The sequence below is a fragment of the Oncorhynchus kisutch genome, linkage group LG14 (assembly GCF_002021735.2).
Source record: "Oncorhynchus kisutch isolate 150728-3 linkage group LG14, Okis_V2, whole genome shotgun sequence".
Classification (NCBI taxonomy): Eukaryota; Metazoa; Chordata; class Actinopteri; order Salmoniformes; family Salmonidae; genus Oncorhynchus; species Oncorhynchus kisutch.
This window is the reverse complement of record NC_034187.2, coordinates 70,022,990-70,034,722: the sequence shown is the minus strand read 5'-3', so window position 1 is coordinate 70,034,722 and position 11,733 is coordinate 70,022,990. Positions and strand designations below refer to the sequence as shown.

General features: G+C 40.5%; 1 protein-coding gene across 4 annotated transcripts in view; it reads left to right on the top strand.

Moving 5' to 3' along the window:
• The first annotated feature begins 2,808 nt into the window (after positions 1 to 2,808).
• The window catches only part of LOC109904405 (DENN domain-containing protein 3), a 44,722-nt gene continuing 35,797 nt past the window's right edge, over positions 2,809 to 11,733 (top strand). The window contains exon 1 of one of the 4 annotated variants that reach the window (XM_031788854.1): positions 2,809 to 3,171. The gene's annotated coding sequence lies outside the window, so the exon portion shown is untranslated. The remainder of the gene's footprint in view (positions 3,172 to 11,733) is intronic. The other 3 variants (XM_031788855.1, XM_031788856.1, XM_031788857.1) reach the window with 3 other exon arrangements.

Here is an 11,733-nt window from a genome sequence, read left to right as displayed (position 1 = left end):
AGCATCCTCGAAAAGGATTGCTCGCAAAGATATGTTGTAACAAACGGTATGAAAATCTCCAGAGCTTTCTTAGCAATAACAGGGTACGTTACCATTTGTTGACACCAACACGTTGAAAGCATTGTTGTTCTGAAGAGTTGCTGTTGAACCCGGCTCTGCTGAATTTCAATGATTTCATCGAGCGAGGTATTCATCATTCACATCTGTTGTCTCAACACTAAATGTGAACGACTGTCTCAACCATGCTGGATATGACTCTCTTGTAGGGAAGTATCCGTTGAGAGACTTTGCAAGCTCATCTAAGTGCGTGGCAATTGCTTGCTTCAGTTCCGCGGGTACAGAAATGTCTCCGATTCCAGATATATCTTCAATCTTACTTACACAGTCGTCCAGCAGGGGAAAGTTTGCGAAGTTATCGTTCTCTGTTCGTCGTTTCCATAACGGTAGCTTTTTTAAAAGAGCCTTCAAGTTTTCCTCCGCTTCGATGATGTTGAATCCACCGCCCTGCATCTTTTGATTGAGATGATTGAGAGCTGTGAAGATATCAGCCATGTATGGTAAAATGAGAATGAACTCAGAATTTTTGAAGCAATCTGCATGACAATGTTGGTGCTCTTGAAAAAACAGGGCTAATTCCACACGCACGGCAAAGTACCTCGAATTCAGAGCCCATTTCTTTACACAGCGCACTGAAGATGCGGTGCCTCAGAGCACTAGTTCGCACATAGTTCACGCATTCCACTACAATTTTTAATACTTCTGCCAGTTTTGGAGGCAAGGTTTTTGTTGCCAACGCATGCCTGTGCAGAATACAATGCGTAACAATGATGTGTGGTGCATCGGCTTTCACTAGCCCACCAAAACCAGACTTTCTTCCCAGCATGACTGGAGCTCCGTCCAAACAAACTGTAGAAACCAAATCCCACGAAAGATTGTTGTCTTTCAAGAAGTCATCCACAAGTTTCTTCACATCGGCTGCCTTAGTTGTTGTTGTAAGAGGCTTACAAAATAAAAAATCTTCCTTTATCACATTGTCTTTCACATAGCGCACGAATACAGCAAGCTGGCTTAGATTGGAAACGTCTGTGGTCTCATCGAGTTGAAGGCTGAATTTTGCCAGGCTTGAAATCAGATCTGCAACTACTTGAGCCAAGATGTCTTTGCTCATGTCCTCTATTCTGTCGCTGATGGTGTCATTTGAAAGAGGAATTTGGGATAACTTAACTTCAGCCTCTTTTCCCAGCATTATATTCGCCATCTTCAACACAGCTGGTTTTATGAGTGTTTCACCAATGGTGTGTTGTTTGCCCTACTTTGCGATCAGGTAAGCAACTTCCTATGATGCTGTGAGGATCAGTTTGTTGATGGGTACAAAGCCGAGAACAGGCAGAGTAGCCTTTTCATCGAATCTGGCTCTCTTCACCTTGAATTCAGCGAGCGTTGTGTTCTTGTATTTTCCATCTCCATGCAGCTTAAAGGAAGTGTTCTCTTAGTTTTGCAGGTGCTAGACTAGAATTGCTCAACTTGGCATTGCAAATCATGCAGTTAGGACGCTGACTCCCATCATGTTCCGTTATACATGAATCCATATTGTACATATTCGTCCGACCACTTTCTTTTTTTTGCTCAACATAGTAAGTATGAAGGGATTAAAATATTAAGAAAGAAATCACAAGACGTACCATCACAACAGTCACAAGTCGACTACTGAGCGCACCAAATTCCCTGCAGCACAGATAGGGCAAGTGATGTAGTGTGATCACCTGCAGCCAATGATGGCCACGCGGGGCGTGTCATCACAAATCATATGAGTCGGATGTGTGTCTTGACCTCCGCCGAACCCCTGAGACTGACTCACCGAACCCCTGGGGTTCGATCGAACCCAGGTTAAGAACCACTGCTCGAGAGTTTATTGAGCAGAGGCTATGTATGTTTTGGTTCTACAAAGCTGTGTCCATCAGTACATTAAATAATCAATGAATTGCAGTCATTCATGCATCATGCCATCAATGATAAGTTCTAAACATGTATTTTCCTGCGAGCATCCGCTGAGCAGGAGGAGCGTAAATTAATCCTGCTTACAGGAGTCAATGCAGCTCATCCGGCTCCGCTCACGTAAAAGAGCCGGCTCATTTGGCTCCCAAACGGCTTTTGGTTCAAAACGCTTAAAAATCGACCTAGATCCACAGATCACCGGATGTTTAAATGTGAAGCATCCGCTTGGCAGTTCCACTCACTACCAAATATGGTGATGAGAGGAAGCACAGTTGCCGGCAGTGAGAGAAGACGGTGCGAGATAGATTTTGGCTGACATTCTGCACATTTTCTCATCGATTAAACATTTGATCTCCATACAGCTGTCTGTTTACAAATATAGACTCTGTAACAAATAGGGGACTGCGTTTTTTTGACTTTATCCTTTGACAAAGTAAAAATAAAATCGCGTTGTTTAGAAGGAGTGCAAGGGGAATTGAGTTATTGCACATGTGCACTTCACAGAGTAGGCGTTCCATAACTGAAATATGCAAATAAATGCTAAAACACGCCAATAGGATCTCACTAGCTCGTGGTTGGGTCTGCCCTATGATTACTTTTCTCCCATTGGAAACTACAGGCTCCGGTCTATCTTGGCTTAGTTATACAAATCTTTGCTGGAACTAAATAAAATGAGCAAATCTCCAATGTAAAGCCCAAAAGGTAGGATACCATTATGTCAGATAGTGAAATGCGCGCTCAAATAAAATGGTAACTCACCTGGCCAAATTATTATATGGCCTGCAAAAAAAACAAGTACATATTTTTTACGCACTGAAACAAATCAGCGTGGACCTGATTGGACTATTTATTGTTTCTGCAGTGAGGATTCACTATTTTTAGATCATTATGTTGTAACTTATCTGCAGAAAAACGTTTTGAGCTCATAAAGCAGTATTAGCAGTATGCACATCAGGGAGTCAAATACACGGCTCTTTCGCCAATGCGATTCGCTTCCAGACATTCACCACAAAAGAGCCACTCAAGAATAGCCGTTCGCGAACGACCATTCACTGGTGGAATCGTCGGCGAGCTGTGTAGAGCTACGTGTGCAGGTTATCCCCAATTAAGCAGGATTTGACGCCTTCGTTGTTTCTCCAACAAAGACACGGATGAAAAATAACCGATTGAATAGAGGTTGGTGATGTCTTGTGTTTTCTACACGTGTCATAAAAGCGCTAGCTTTTGTTCGCTGATTAAACTCAACTCCTGTTTCCTTCACTATGGAGTTGATTTTATTCAGCTAGCTAACTATATGTTATGTTATATTTGATATATAAACCCTATTGTAGGGATGGGCAACTGGTGGTTGCCCCTTTCTCTCGTTTTTTAGGAGCTCAATTGGGCTCTCAACTTACTGTTGCGAGTTAGAATAACGTAATTATAATACAGAATGTTGCATTTCGAAATTTGGTTGTGCATTAGCAGTTTTTCTGTCAGTCACTGATAGTCCAGCCTGGTCTCAGACTAGACGTAACATAGTAAAAGTAAATCTGGTTTAACCAAATTAGTATGATGTGTTATGTTTGGGATGGTTACATAAGAGGGGTTACTTAAAGCAAAAACGAGAGGGTGGTAAGTCGGAGTGGATGAGTGGGCGTATAACGCGAATCTCTAATAACGCGAATCTCTAACAACCCAAAGGTTATGTTTGAATCTCATCACAGACATTTTTTTAAATTTTAGCTCATTAGTAACTTTTCAACTACTTGCTACTTTGCAACTACTTGCTACTTTGCAACTACTGAATTACATGTTAGCTAATCTTTCCCCTAACCCTGCTGAGCGATTAGTGCTTTTTGGGTCCGGTTCGGTTGAGAAAAAATAACTGCAGATTTTTGTTTTGATTATTTGGATGGAATGCTGCTGTAACACAGGATAAAACTTCCTAAAAGTCCCATGATGGTAGTGACTAGAGGTCGACCGACTATGATTTTTCAACGCCGATACTGATTATTGGAGGACCAAAAAGAGCCGATACCGAATAATAGGACGATTTTTATTTATTTGTAATAATGACAATTACAAACAATACTGAATGAACACTTATTTTAACTTAATATAATACATCAAGAAAATCAATTTAGCCTCAAATAAATAATGAAACATGTTTAAATAATGCAAAAACAAAGTGTCGGAGAAGAAAGTAAAAGTGCAATATGTGCCATGTAAGAAAGCTAACGTTTAAGTTCCTTGCTCAGAACATGAGAACATATGAAAGCTGGTGCTTCCTTTTAACAGGAGTCTTCAATATTCCCGGGTAAGAAGTTTTAGGTTGTAGTTATTATAATAATTAAAGGACTATTTCTCTCTATACCATTTTGTATTTCATTAACCTTTGACTATTGGATGTTCTTATTAGGCACTTTAGTATTGCCAGTGTAACAGTATAGCTTCCGTCCCTCTTCTCGCTCCTTCCTGGGCACGACCCAGGAACACAACGACAACAGCCACCCTCGAAGCAGCGTTACCCATGCAGAGCAAGGGGAATAACTGCTCCAAGTCTCAGAGCGAGTGATGTTTGAAACGCTATTAGCACGCACCCCGCTAACTAGCTAGCCATTTCACATCGCTTACACGAGCCTAATCTCGGGAGTGAAGTCATAAACAGCTGCTGGCAAACGCACGAAAGTGCTGTTTGAATGAATGCTTACGAGCCTGCTGCTGCCTACCATCGCTCAGTCAGACTGCTCTATCAAATCATAGACTTAGTTATAACATGATAACACACAGAAATACGAGCCTTAGGTCATTAATATGGTCGAATCCAGAAACCATCATCTCGAAAACAAGATGTTTATTCTTTCAGTGAAATACAGAACCGTTCCGTATTTTATCTAACGGGTGGCATCCATAAGTCTAAATATTCCTGTTGCACAACCTTCAATGTTATGTCATAATTACGTAAAATTCTGGCAAATTAGGGGGCCCAAACTGTTGCATATACACTGACTCTGCGTGCAATGAATGCAAGAGAAGTGACACAATTTCACCTGGTTAATATTGCCTGCTAACCTGGATTTCTTTTAGCTAAATATGCAGGTTTAAAAATATATACTTCTGTGTATTGATTTTAAGAAAGGCATTGATGTTTATGGTTAGATACACATTGGAGCAACGATAAGCACCGCGTCGATTAAATGCAACGCAGGACACGCTAGATAAACTAGTAATATCATCAACCATGTGTAGTTAACTAGTGATTATGATTGATTGTTTTTCATAAGATAAGTTTAATGCTAGCTAGCAACTTACCTTGGCTTACTACATTCGCGTAACAGGCAGTCTCCTCGTGGAGTGCAATGTAATCAGGTGGTTAGAGCGTTGGACTAGTTAACTGTAAGGTCGCAAGATTGAATTCCCCGAGCTGACACGGTGAAAATCTGTCGTTCTGCCCCTGAACGAGGCAATTAACCCACCATTCCTAGGCCGTCATTGAAAATAAGAATGTGTTCTTAACTGACTTGCCTCGTTAAATAAAGATTAAATAAAGCTGTAAAAAAAAAATAATAATCTGCCAAATCGGCGTCCAAAAATACCGATTTCCGATTGTTATGAAAACTTGAAATCAGCCTTAATTAATCGGCCATTCCGATTTAATTGGTCAACCTCTAGTAGTGACTGCCCATTGCTGCTTAAAACCTCTTGGAACTACCCATCCCGGATCCGGGAGAATTGTCATCAACTACACTAATTAGCATAGTGCAACGGTCAAAAAATATTACTAGAAAATATTCATATTCATGAAATCACAAGTGAAATATAGTGAAACACAGTTTAGCCTTTTGTTAATCACCCTGTCATCTCAGATTTTGAAATTATGCTTTCCTGCCAAAGCAAGACAAGCGTTTGTGTAAGTTTATCGATAGCCTAGCATAGCATTATGTCCAGCTAGCAGCAGGAAGCTTGGTCACGAAAATCAGAAAAGCAATCAAATTAATCAAATACCTTTTGATCTTCAGATGTTTTCACTCACGAGACTCCCAGTTAGACAGCAAATGTTCCTTTTGTTCCATAAAGATTATTTTTATACCCAAAATACCTCCGTTTGTTGGTCACGTTATGTTGAGAAATCCAACCGGAAATAGCGGTCACGACAACGCCCCCCCAAAAAATCAAAATTATATCCATAATATCGACAAACATGGCAAACGTTTTTTATAATCAATCCTCAAGGTGTTTTTCAAATATCTATTCGATAATATATCAACCGGGACAATTGGCTTTTCAGTAGGAGCTAGAGGAAAAATGACTACCTCTGTCTTTTACGCAAGAATCACTCTTGAGAGCCCTCAGCTGGCCACTTACGCAATGTAGTCGTTTACGCTCATTCTTCAACATAAAGGTGTGAAACTACGTCTAAAGGCTGTAGACACCTTAGGGAATATGTAGAAAAAGGAATCTGGTTGATATCCCTTTCAATGGCCAATAGGGATGCATAGGAACACACCGGTTTCAAAATAAGAGGCACTTCCTGATTAGATTTTCCTCAGGGTTTCGCCTGCAATAGCAGTTCTGTTATACTCACAGACAATATTTTGACAGTTTTGGAAACTTTAGAGTTTCTTCTATCCTAAGCTGTCAATTATATGCATATTCTAGCATCTGGTCCTGAGAAATAGGCCGTTTTGTAGTTCTTCAAAGTACATAAGGCATACTTTTATGACTACTGATTAGCAACTATCAATCGCTTAGATCATGTATTGTCAGGTAGAAATACCTTCTGAAGCAACAGCTGCTTTCTATATGCCCACACGATCGCGCTTTCTTCTCTCCATGTCTGCCCCACACTAACCTAACGTAGCAGGCGTAAAAGAAACATAGACCGGAGAAGTACACTAGATATACAAAAATATGTGGACACCCCTTCAAATTAGTGGATTCTGCTATTTCAGCCACACCCATTGCTGACAGGTGTATAAAATCGAGCACACAGCCATGCAATCTCTATAGACAAACATTTGCAGTAGAATGGCTTTACTAAAGATCACAGTGACTTTCAACGTGGTACTGTCATAGGATGCCACCTTTCCAACAAGTCAGTTCATCAAATTTCTCCCCTGCTAGAGCTGGCCCGGTCAACTGTATTTGTTTGCTGTTATTGTGAAGTGGAAACATCTAGGAGCAACACCGGCTCAGCCGCAAAATGTTAGGCCACAGAAGTTCACAGAACGGGACCACTAAGTGCTGAAGCTCGTAAAAATCGTCTGTCCTCGGTTGCAATACTCCCAATTTCAAACTGCTTCTGGAAGCAAGGGCAGTGCAAGAACTGTTAGTCAGGAGCTTCATGAAATGGGTTTCCATGGCCGAGCAGCCGCACACAAGCCTAAGATCACCATGCGCAATGCCAAGCATCGGCTGGAGTGATGTAAAGCTCGCCGCCATTAGACTCTGGAGCAGTGGAAACGTGATGAATCACATCTGGCAGTTCGATGGGTAAATCTAGGTTTGTTGGATGGCAGGAGAACACTACCTGCCACAATGCATAGTGCAACTGTAAAGTTTGATGGAGGAGGAATACTGGTCTGGGGCTGTATTTCATTGTTCCGGCTAGGCCCCTTAGTTCCAGTGAAGGAAAATCTTAACGCTACTGCATACAATGATATTCTGTGCTTCCAACTTTGGCAACAATTTGGGAAAGGCCATTTCCTGTTTCAGCATGAAAATTCCCCCATGCACAAAGCAATGTCCATACAGAACTGGTTTGTTGAAATTGGTGTGGAAGAACTTGACTGGCCTGCACAGAGCCCTGACCTCAAACCTTAAGAACACCTTTGGGATGAATTGGAACGCTGACTGCTAATCACCCAACGTCAGTGCCCGACCTCACTAGTGATCTTGTGGCTGAATGGAAGCAAGTCCCTGCAGCAATTTTACAACATCTAGTGGAAAGGGTGGAGAAGGGTGGAGGCTGTTTTAGCAGCAAAGGGGGGACGAGCAGGTGTCTGCATACTTTTGGTCATGTAGTGTAGATGCACAATGGATTATGTTCATTGTAGGCAATTACCATGTGTTATGCTCTGAACGGTCAAATATTGGCCTAACTCCCTACTACATCTCACAGTTCAGACATCATTTACAAACAAACCATGTGTGTTTAGTGAGTCTGCCAGATCAGTAGGGATGACCAGGGATATTCTCTTGATAAGTGTGTGAATTGGACCATGTTCCTGTCCTGCTAAGCATTCAAAATGTAATGAGTACTTTTAGGTGTCGTGGATGTATGGAGTAAGAAGTACTTTCTTTTCTTTAAGAGTGTAGTGGAGTAAAAGTTGTCAAATATAAATAGTAAAGAAAAGTATAGATACCCCAAAACTATTTAAGTAGTTCTTTAAAGTATTTTTTACTTAAGTACTTTACAACACTGAGTATTGTCAAAGCTGAATGCAGCGTATGCTGTCGTATATAATGTAATCACTTTTTCCCTTGTTGTGTTCTTAAGTTTAAAACGACACGTCTTCAATGAGATGTCTACATGCGCTTATAGATTAGGACAATGATCTGTCTACCTGTCAGGAGACTATAAATATCCCCTTATCAGCAAGCTCTGAGGCACACCCCTACGACATACCTGAAAACTAGAATGACCAGTGTCACACTGACTGTCACACTACCAAGGAGGAGGACTCAGAAAGAGCCGAGTTAATTAAAATACGCTTTACTCAAGCCACCGAGGGGCCTGATTGTACCGGGCTGTATGTTTGGCACCCCTGGACTATACTGTATGTACTGTATATTAGGGCTCCATAGCCAAGTTTATATTTGGAAAATCATATTTTAAGACTCATCTTTTGATGTCATGCATGTAGTACAATGCCAGGGTTTCCATAAGGCAGTAATAGTCAGATTTTGGCCAATACAAAAATAGGAAAGCCGGTAAATAAAATGAGCATTTGGTATTACTGCTTTTTAGCTTATTCAATTATGGAAATACCAGTCGATGTAAATACATTTGACGGGTCATGCTTATAGGTCAATTTGCATAATTTAGTGGAATTAAATTGGTGCATGTTTAGGCTACAGTATATTCATTATGTATCTTATTTATCACACCCATACAGTCTGAGTGGAATATCTGCCAGACAGGCGAGAGCTGCTGCAGCTTCTCAAATGGCAACGGAAGGCAGGCTTCATGAGCGTGTCGCACACCACTTTGTAATGATCTGGAGGCAGTAGGCTATGCATTTTGAAAACATACTTTTTAAAAACCTGAACGTATTAATACATATTATGAGGCATGTTGTACCTTGCTTTAAAGTACCCAATTAGATCTCCTCTCTTTCTATATTTCGAAGGGATATTTTCATCTGTCACATGAAACTGCTCACATCTGCAGTGCTCTTTTGACAATTGTGTTTTCCTGCTAATTGCATTATGGAACAAACATTTGCACATAAGACTACTGCCTTGCTGCGCTTATATGTGAAGAAATGATAGTTTATCAACATTTTAAGCTAACTGTTCTGATCTGTTGCATCAGACCAATTGCTTTATAAAATAATTGTATGTTTGTAGCCTAGGCCAACTGTTAGTATGAATTTGGACTCGATCTTCCCACCACAGTCTGTTTTGGAATAGGCTATTTCTCAACAAGCTGACCAATACTATATGCAAACTTTTCTATGGGGGATAGTAGATTGACATAGGCTGATTTTGCTGTTTGTCACTCGTCTTGCTGGCTGAGGAAAAGTTAATGTGGACAGTTATTCTAACCTCTTCAAAGTGCACATCAGAAATCAGTAAGAAGGACAGCACATCATTGCATTCTCAACTTGCATGTTCTGTTAATATTAATTACCATAATTTAAATGTGATTCCTGATCAGGTTACGCATCCAATGCATATGGGTACGAGAGATTTCTCAAATGTCTGGTAAATTTAAATGTTGTAAATGTCCGGTGCCACTCACATTTTCCTAACGGAAACCCTGTAGCCTATGTCTTACTTGTCAACATTTGGACAGATCACTATTCTGAAACTGCACCTTCAACCCTTTCGAACAGGCAGAACTGCCAAGTTTTGTCAAGTTACATTTTTTCCTAAAGTGTGAATTCTGAGAGAGGTTAACATTACTGCTAGTGTTTTCCATTACACAAGGTTAGGCTACACATTGTACACCAGATGATTTAATATAACCAAAGCATTGCTGTTTTTAAGATGACAACTTTTTTTTAATGAGCACAGCCTTATTTCTATTAGAGCATATTGGATGACTGTCATTCATATTCCATTCACCCAGTTCAATGTAACATAGATAGGTTAAGCTACTACATTATACTCAAATTTTCCCTATACCCATCATGAGGTTGTTACAACCTTGTCTATGAATTAAAGTTTACAACGTAGGTCGAGAGAGAAATTAAAGTAATCAAGGTGACAGACGGTGACATTCAATACCGCCTTGCACACTCTTGCCTGCATCTATCTAAGCTAGGGTGTAATCATTAGTCCAGAAGTTGCAAACTAAAGTTTCTATTGGACAAATTCAGGTATGTTTACCCCCGTTCCGTTTTGCGTCTGTTTTAAGAAATGTTTTTCAACCGACTCGGCGGAATGAAGACACCCCTGATCACCCACACACACATACAGTTCACTTTTATGGCAACCACATACAAACAGCATGATCATTTGCTCATTGTATTATTCCTTCTCGCATCTACGCAATCTCCTCTCACCTTATCCCTTCACTTGTGGACCTAAGTGCATAGCACCTCAGCTGTCTGTGACCAGGCAAAAAAAACTTTCCAAGCCAAACCTTCATATCATAGCTGGTAACTACTACACACAGCCTTACACTGTTGTCACCATATAAGCTAATGTTATAGTCAACATAGCTACTAGATCTAATGTGTTCGTAAACCCGCTACAATCATGCATTACAATCAAAAAGCAGTTTAGCAGTTAGAGTGGCGGGCCCCGGTGGCAATAATTTAATAAAAACCAAAAGCTTACCTTGACTTGGAATAGTTCACGCGCCTTAAAACCTCTCTGGGATATGTGGGACGGTAGCATCCCACCTCGCCAAAGCCAGTGAAATTGCAGGGCGCCAAATTCAAAACAACAGAAATCCCATAATTCAAATTCCTCAAACATACAAGTATTTTACACCATTTTAAAGATAAGCTTGTTGTAAATCTAGCCACAGTGTCCGATTTCAAAAAGGCTTTACAACGAAAGCACACCAAACGATTATGTTAGGTCAGTACCTAGTCACAGAAAAACACAGCCATTTTTCCAGCCAAAGAGAGGAGTCACAAAAAGCAGAAATAGACAACATTAATCACTAACCTTTGATCTTCATCTGAACTGAAAAAGCGTGCGAGCAAGGAGGCCTACAAACCTGACTCTGTCTGGAAGAATGGGCCAAAATTCACCCAACTTATTGTGTGTGAAGCTTGTGGAAGGCTACCTGAAATGTTTGACCCAAGTTAAACAATTTAAAGGCAATGCTACCAAATACTAATTGAGTGCATGTAAACTTCTGAACCACTGGGAATGTTTTGAAAGAAATAAAAGCTGAAATAAATCATTCTCTTCTATTATTCTGACATTTCACTCTTAAAATAGTTGTGATCCTAACTGACCTAAGACAGATCATACTAGGACTAAATATCAGGAATACACTAAGGTGTATGTAAACTTCCCGACTTCAACTGTGTGTGTGAGGGAGAGAATATAAACGCAACATGTAAAGTGTAG